We start from the raw sequence: 8,599 nt of genomic DNA, 5'->3' as shown, positions 1-8,599 counted from the left end.
TTTGTGATCTGGGGAGCTGCGAGGAGCAGGGTTGCAGGCTCCTGAGCACAGCCCTGCTTGGTTGCTTCTCTGTACCCTACTGAGCCCCATGGCAGGGGGTCAGGCTGGAGGGGGTGTCCCAGGAAGACAGGACTGCCAGTCTGTATTCACGTCATGGGATATGGGGGCTTTGGAAGTAAGGGACACATGGTCCCATAGTTTGTGATCCCCGAGGACTTTGTTTCAGGGATTCCAGAAGACCCTGCTTCCTGTTCAGCCCCTATGAGCCCTTCTCTAACCTAGGAGCACAGGGAGGGAGGGTTCAAGTATATGTATGGGGGTTGGATACGCACATCCAGGAGACAATGTCCCTACAGCACTTACTTAAAGGTGACACATAGGGCAGACAGTGTTGTCCATAATGAGAAGGTACTAGAAGAGGAGCCTGAGATGTCCATATCATAGACACAGGGCATGGGTTGGCTGATCCACTGGCCCAGGGTCATGTGTTCATGGCATCTCCACTCCTGGGCAGCCTCTAGCCTTAGCTCAGCTCTGTGGAACCAAGGGCTTTGTCAGTTGAAGTATTGTAGCAGACAGGGCTTCCTTCAAGTCTAGTTAGGGAAACTGAGGCTCCTGGGCAAGTAATTCTGCACCTCAGGACAGGATGAGTTGTTTATATCACCTTTCCTGCCTCTGCTCTCATCTCTTGACCTAAAGCTTTTTCTTGAAGCCCCCCAGCCCACCCAGACATGGACCCCACAGAAGGAAGGAATGCTGGCATCACCCACACATGCCTGTGAGGAGGGAACTTAAGATAGCCCCATCGTCTTTAGGAAAGATTGAAAGTCTTCTCTTGGCACTGTGATTGTAGGTTTGTTGAGAAAGGCTGCCCAGGGGTCCACACTAGGCATGCAGAGGGCAGTCTTGGTGCCTCTGAGTGCAGTCATGGTATACAGCATGTATACAGCAGTACACTGAACCACAGCCCGCATACAGATGGACATGTGAAACACGCCCCATCTGGATACACATACCTTGAGTTGTATGGTTGCTCTGGGTCAGGACTTTCAACCATAAGGTCAGTAGTACACCAGTGGTGCCTGTGGGTCATCACAGGCTAGGATAAGAATATCTATGCTAGGTCATTCCTGCCCCCCGTGGTCACACAGTGGTATTTACACTACACATAAGTGAGCACCCTTATTCACATACAATCAGGAGATCCCTAGGGCCCAGCGCTCATTGTGCCCCAGCGGCCTGAGTCCCCATCGCTACCCTCCTTTTTTTTTTTTGGTCAGAGGATAACTACTTTGGCTCAGGCCTGGACTTCCTTGTACAACCCCCTCTTTGCCTTATACTTGAATGGAGTAGGGTGTACCACGTTGCTTATGAGAAATGTCCACAAGCCTGTGTTGTGCAGGTACCCAATAGGGGCACAGGGATTTCCCCTTGCATCCGACTAAGACTTGGGCAGGCTGGGGTTATATGTAACCTTCCTGGCGCCTCCAGTCCCCGACCGTGCCACAATTCTTCACTGCCAATGGAGGCCGCTGGGGCACAATGAGTGCCAGGCCTTAGGGGTCTCCTGAGAGTAAGCATGTGACAACAAAACTCCCTCTCCTTCAATCTTGATGACCTCAAAGGCATGAAGCTGGTCAGAGGGAGAGAAACAGTTGAGGAAGCAGATGCCGGAGGCCCCCATCCCCAGTGAAGGAAGAAAGGAAAGGGAGTAGGGGTAGGATACTACCTGAGGCTGGGATAGCTGAGCTGTGACACTGGTTGATACCACAGAGTTCCAGAGTCCCAGTCAAGGTTCCTGGCTGGGCTCTTGGGACTAGGGTATAAGGAAGAAGGAAGCTTCCTAAGGTCACGTGGTATCCCTGAGTTTGCAAGAACATGGCTGATTCAGGAGCCCCTCCCCTGTGAGGGAAAGACACTCACGCCTTAGTGGCCTGTTGGAGGCTGCTGGAGTCAGCCTGAATTCTCACAGTGGTCAGGGAACCAAAGGTAGGCTGCCCCTCGAGGACTTGGAAGTTCTCACCTCCCTGGCCAATGGGGGAATCTGTCTCCTGGGCACTTGGCACGGCAGAACGTAGGATGGCGTGCTTTCCGCTTTGCACTCAGCATCCGTAGCCAGCCTGAGAGTCCATGGTTGTAACCAGCAGACAGTTTACAGCAGGTCTCAGAAGTGTTATGTGCCCTCTTGCTCTACACTCTGATGCCAGCTCCCCTGGCAGCCGCTTTCCACTCTTTGAACTGCTTTAATTACTTTTTTTTTTCTGTTACGGTTTTTGTGTTTTATTTTTTTTAAACTTATCATTACTAATTTATGCCAAATTTCTCACCAGAACAGTAATCTCTTAGCACGGCAGTCAACACGGGCTGTCTTCCCTTTCTTTCCAGGTTTTGGTCCCTGAGAACCCTCCTTTTAAAGTGTTTGGGTCTGCTGGCTGGTCCCTGCATTGGGGACTCCACACACTCCTGGTGGCTCCCTCAACATCAGCTTGTGAGCTGGCTTATAACATGCCCTCATCCCCATGTGTCCTACAAGGTGGGTCCTCCCCTACCTTGGTGTCACAGTCATTTTCATGGTGCACAGCCTCCGGCAGCACTCTGAGAACCGAAGTATCCTGGAAAAGTATTTTTGGCATTTTCCACACCGCAAGTGTCCAGTCTTTCCCTTCACCAGTTACTTGATAGAACCTAGAGTTCTAGGGTGAGATCATTTTCTCTCCCAGTGATGAAGGTACTAAGGAAGGAACCAAGATCTCCTGGGTTCTGGGTTGGCATTTGAGAAACTTCTCCACTGGGGAAAGCATTAAAAAAGTAAACAGATGAGGGCTTGTTTCTTCTCTGAAAGCATTAAGATCCCCCTCTTCTCCCCCTCCTCTTCCCCTTCCTCCCCCCTCCTCAATCCTACAAGGATGGGTCTTCCAGCTCAGACACTAATGTCCTTCTGTCCTAGGGTATCTTCTCCAGTATTTTCCTTAATGTACATTCTGGAGATTCCCCTCAACCACATATTTCTGGAATCCTTATTGGTCCATTATTTCACCCTCTGACCATCCTGCCAACTCTCTGCTTCAGTCCCATCGATCTCTTCTATTGTTGTTATTGTTTTCTGTTCTGCCTTCTGAAGTATTTCCTTAACTCACAGCGAGGATTAAATCTCCGTGGACCATTCTGAGGGGAAACGTACATCCAGACCAGTCAAAGCTGCATCACGATCCTTCCTCCCCACCAGTGAGCGCTCTTTCCCTGCCCCGTGGGCACACTAAATCATAGACAATTTGGGTGGCTCCTTCCCACACAGGACTCAGGTTCCTCACCCCTCCCCACATGAGGAAGCTGGCTGGCTCTGGAAACCTTGCTAGAGTCTGTGGAGGCCTCTCTTCAGATCTGCTATGGATTGAGCTGGAACAATAACAACAATAACAACAACAACAACAACAGCAACAGCAGTAGCAGCAGCAACAACAACAACAGCAGCAGCAGCAGCAGCAACAACTTCATTTTAAAATAACATTTGTCTCAGATTTTTAGCTTAAAAAATGCTCCTTCCTTCCTTCCTTCTTTCCTTCCTTCCTTCCTTCCTTCCTTCCTTCCTTCCTTTCTTTTCTTCCTCCCTCCCTCCCTCCCTTCTGTTTTCCCTCTGTCTCTCTCTTTCTTCCCCTCTCCTTCCTTTCTTCCCCCCTTTTTCTCTTCCTCTTTTTTTTTCTTCCCACTCATTGGCAGATGTTCTCCTTGCCAGTGTCTGACTCTCGTCTCTCTGAGTGGCACCATATGTCTTCTCTGGCCTCCTCGGGTCACCATGACACTGTCATAGGCATGCCCCTTGGTTTTGCACTATCCTGACCCCAGCAGGTCCTTTCTGGTCAGATTTTCCTCAGCTGTTGGAGTCCTGAGCATTGTGTCTACTGAAATGAGAGCTAGAGCCTTTAAAAAGTAGGAAGTCTGTGCTCAGGGCTGGGGCCGGGCTATGGCCTGAGCCAGGTGGGAGTACCGGGGCTGCCTGCCCCCATTCCCTAGGACTGCCATGGGTGGTGTCTCTGGATCGCTTTCTTGGGCTAGCTGTGTTTGTCACAGAGAACGCTTCTGATCTTCTGAGGGCAGGGCTGAGGGGATGAGATACACAGCTATTTTTCTGGGTCCCTGGAGAAGCTGAGGCTCTCTGTTCCCCATGAGGTACCTCTGCATCTTCGCCATCCCCAGGCCCCTGGAACACCTCAGCCTCTTCAGAGAGTGGGATCCACCTTTTACTGAGCTGCACAGAGCTGAAGGATTATTGGGAAGTTATGGCTTGAATGAGGATGTTCCCATAGGCTCATATTTTTGCACACTTGGTCCTCAGTTGATGAACTGTTTGGAAGGATTAGTAGGCATGGCCTTGTTGGAGTAGGTGTGTTTCTGACAGTGGGCTTTGAAGTTTCAAAATTCCAAGCCAGACCCTGTCTCCTTTCCTTCTTCTCTTCCTCCTTCCCTTTTTCCCTCCTTCCCCCACTCTCCCTGTATCTCTGTCTGTCTGTCTGTCTGTCTCCCTCTCCCACACACTGTCTTACTTTCTCTGTCTCTCTGCCTGCTGGCTGAGGATCAGTATATAAACCTCTTAGCTACTTCTCCAGCTTCTCTCATGCCTATGTGCCACCCTATTCCCTGCCATGATGATAATGGACTAGCCTTCTGAAACTGTAAGCTAGTCCCTCCCCCTGACCAGTTAATACTTTCTTTTATATGAGTTGCCTTGATCATGGTGTCTCTTCACAGCAATAGAACAGTGGCTAAGACATGGGGTGACTCTGACTCTGCCCTCCAAGTTTGGTTCCATCAACATCCCATGCTCAAACATGCCTGATGCCTGTCCCAGAGCGTTCTCCACAACATCTCCATAGACTGGCCTTGCCCATTTAGGTACTGCATATTCTGCTTTCCATCTGTCTCACTGTCAACTTAAAGCCAGGAGTCTAGCTCAAGGTGTCAGCTGTAAGCAACTGTTTCTGTCTCTGTGTTTCCAACATGGCCTCCACTTTCCTCATAGCTGAAGATCCCTTCCTTCTCCTTCCTCAGCCCTTTCACAAGGGACTGAACTATTTCTGGTGGTGGAGCCCTCACAACTCAGATGCCCTCCAGAGATGCCATCTCCCAACAGAACTGCAGTGGGATTCTGAGTGGGTACATATACTCAAACCAAGTGCCGTCCATCAAACCTGCATCATGACCCTTCCTCCACCTCAGTGCCCTTCCTCTGCTCTGTCGGCACAGTAAGTCAGAGCACAATGCTGGTGGCTCCTTCTCATACTCAGACTCTCCCAGTGAGAAGGGGCTGGTTGGCCCTGAAAATATTGGTAAGTTCTGCTGTGGGTTGAGCTGGCACATCTTCCTTTCTGTAACAGATGAAGGCACTGGACATAAGCCCTCGGGACTGTGGGCTCACCTCCCCTCAGCATGGTTGTCTCCTCTTCTGTGGGGAGCCAACAGAAGGCGGCTATCATTCTTGCAGCCATCTTGAGCCATATACCCTGACAAGAGACTTGATTACAATAGCCTACAACAGCTGAGCACACTCTGATAACATCTTGGTTTAGATACCCAGGATTTTCCCTTGGGTGTGTGAGACTTAAAGGTGTGTGACTTAAGGGCGTGACTTAGAGATCAGATTTAGAGATAAGACCTAAGGGCATGGCTTAAAGGCGTGGCTTAGAAGTGAGACATATAAAAGGTGAGAGGCAGACAGAAGAAATTATTATTAAGGATTAGACACTTGTATTTGGATGAGACTCGAGACTAGAACTTGGAACTTGGAACTTGGAACTTTTGGAACTTGGAGGCACTAGGGACTAGGAACTAGGGACTAGGAACTCAAGACTTGGGACTTGGACTAGGAAGAGAGACTGAAGAATAAACAGGATTGAATCGCACTCTGTCTGGTCTCCATTCTTCGCGTCCGTCTTCACTCTCTCTCTTGCTGAACCCTGACCAGCGAACTGAAGCTGCTTGGGGCAGCGCGGGCTCTAATAATTTAGCCCCCAAGGCTTTTGGCAGTGCGGGTTCCAACATTGATAGAGCAGTCCCCGACATTTTTGGTGCCTAACGTGTGGCAGCTCGGGCCGAAACACTCCTCCTCACACATGGTCAGTCACCCAGGATGCAAATGTACAGACCAGAATCCTAGACTCCTAAGCTCTCAGGACTGACTGGGGGGTTGTTGTTGGGGTGACAAGAGGGAATGCTGGGGACCACTGCAGCAGAATAATGAAGCTCCCTCAAAGGATATGCACTTGAGCTGGGTGTGGTACACAGCCCTGTGATCTTGGGGCTAGGGAAGCTGAAGTAGGAAGATTGTAAGTTTGAGGCTTGTTTAGGCTACATTATCATACTCCCTCAAACAAAGCAAAACACAACAAAACAAACATCAACAACAAAAGGCATACATGTGAAAACCCTGGAACTGCCAAGCAAGCCTAGAGACGGCCATGCCTGCCAGCAGTAGGCTTTGGAAATAGAGCAGAGTCATAGAAAAAGTAAGAACCACAAGGCTGGCGGCTTAAGAGATGGGTCTGGGACTGGAGAGATGATGGAGAGATGAGATAGCTCAGTGGGTAAGAACATTTGCCGAAAAAGCTTGAGGACCCAAGTTGGGATCACAGCACCCTAGCCAAAAACGTGGGTGTGACCATGTGGGCACCCAACTCTAGAAGTGTGGGCAGTGAAGATGGGAGGCTCTCATAAGCCTGATGACCAACAATCTAGTTCCAGGTTCAGAGAGAGATCCAGTTTCAAAAGAATAAGGCAGGTCTGGAAAGGTTGCTCAGTGGTTAAGTGCATTGGCTGCTCTTACAGACATCCTGAGTTCAGTTTCCAGCATCCACATGGCAGCTCACAACTGCCTGTGACTCTAGCTCTAGGTGGTCTGATCTCTTCTGACCTTCTCAGGCACTGTGTGCATACGGTACACAAACACACATAATATAGAACAAAAGACACTTCTTTTGGGAAGGTACTTTATAACTTAGTGTGGGAGCAGGGACACACTGCATGCTATAGGATGCGGAGCCCACAGATTTCCATGAAGAAACTGGAGGGGAGAGACAGGGCTACAGTGTGTCAGGGAGCTGTCTGTCCTTAGCTGTGGAGTAGTGGGATCTGAGACTTAGAACAGAAGGCCTGGTGCCCACAGGCAGATGGAGGAAGGATGGGCTCTAGAAAGTTAGTTTCTTCAGAACAAAGTGTTTTAGGAATTGCCCACCCTTCTGGGTCAGCAAGACCCTAGAAGTCAAAGCATCTGAAATATAGCAAAGTTGCCTGCTCTGGCTGCCAATGAGGGATACCTTTGTTAGGTGGGTGCCAGCCATTGGATCATGTTAACGGCCACAGAGCACGGTGGCTCATTTAGGGCTGATGGGGGAAGACAAGGTGCCACAAGTGACAGGCTGGATGAGGAGTCAGGTTCTGCTGGGCAAGTGGTACACGAGGACTCAAAGGCAGAGGGGTTACCTAAGGAACATCAGGCTTGCTGGGGAGAGGGCTGTGAGCTGATTGGAATGGAAGCAAGATTCTGAGGCAAGGGGACCCTAATGCTGGGAGGGAGCACCCTGGAGGGGAGAGTGGTCATTAGAAGCCACGTACTGGGGACATTCTGGCCATTCAGCAACAGAGGCCGGTGGCTGGAGCTGTTTGCTCTCTGCTGTCCACTCCTCCCTTGCCCTACTCACTCCTTCCTCTGAGAATGTCAGCTAGACCCCAGTTATGTGTTTATGTGTGTGTGTGCTCACATGCGTGTGAGTACATGCTCATGTGTACACACACATGTGGAGGCCAGAGATTACCCTCAAGTGTTAGGAGCTACCAAACTTGCCTTTTGAGACAGTGTCTCTCATTGGGTTGGCACTCACCTATTAGGCTAGGCTATCTGCTGTTGATTCTCTACTGGAGGGGTTACAAACACAGATCACAGGTCTGGCTTTTTATGTGGGTTCTGGGAATTGAACTTGGGTTTCATTCTCACCCAGCAAGCCCTTTACTGACTGAGCCATCTTTGTAATCCTAGGTTATGAACGTTAATTGACCTCTTAGAAGTACCCAGCTTATCCCCCGACCATCAGGTCTTTGGGTACCATTGGTGATGGGGGTCACACAGATGGCAGGCTTGGATCCTTAGCTATGCTATTCCTGAAGGCGGGTAGCAGAGCTGGAGAACCACTCCCACGACTACCCAACATTAACAGGTCAAGGAGCCAGCGTGGGACATAGCCCAGAGGAGGGGCTCCCTTCAAGTGCTGCCCGATGGTGGGAAAATAAAAGCCATGATTTAAAGGCAGCCTGCACTCAACGGGCTTTCTTCGGCAGAGACGCTCAGCTAACGAAGCCCAAGCAGATTCATGGCCATGTGTGAAGTCAACGGAGTCCTCACTCCGCAGAGACGAGCAGCATAAATCTTTGTTTTTAGTGTCTAATGATATGTAAAATATTTAAATTTGCAACTCAGAATTATTAAGCTGCCAAGGTTTTTTTCTTTGCCTATTAAGGCATATTCTTGCCTGAGAATTTATGGGGTACCCCGTGGCCAACATCAACCCCCGCGAGGGGACAGGAGGTATAGATTTGTGGTCTCATACTGTAA

Source organism: Arvicanthis niloticus, chromosome 1 (genome assembly GCF_011762505.2).
Source record: "Arvicanthis niloticus isolate mArvNil1 chromosome 1, mArvNil1.pat.X, whole genome shotgun sequence".
In the NCBI taxonomy this organism is placed as follows: domain Eukaryota; kingdom Metazoa; phylum Chordata; class Mammalia; order Rodentia; family Muridae; genus Arvicanthis; species Arvicanthis niloticus.
The sequence above is the reverse complement of the archived record's forward strand: the minus strand, read 5'-3'. Positions refer to the sequence as shown.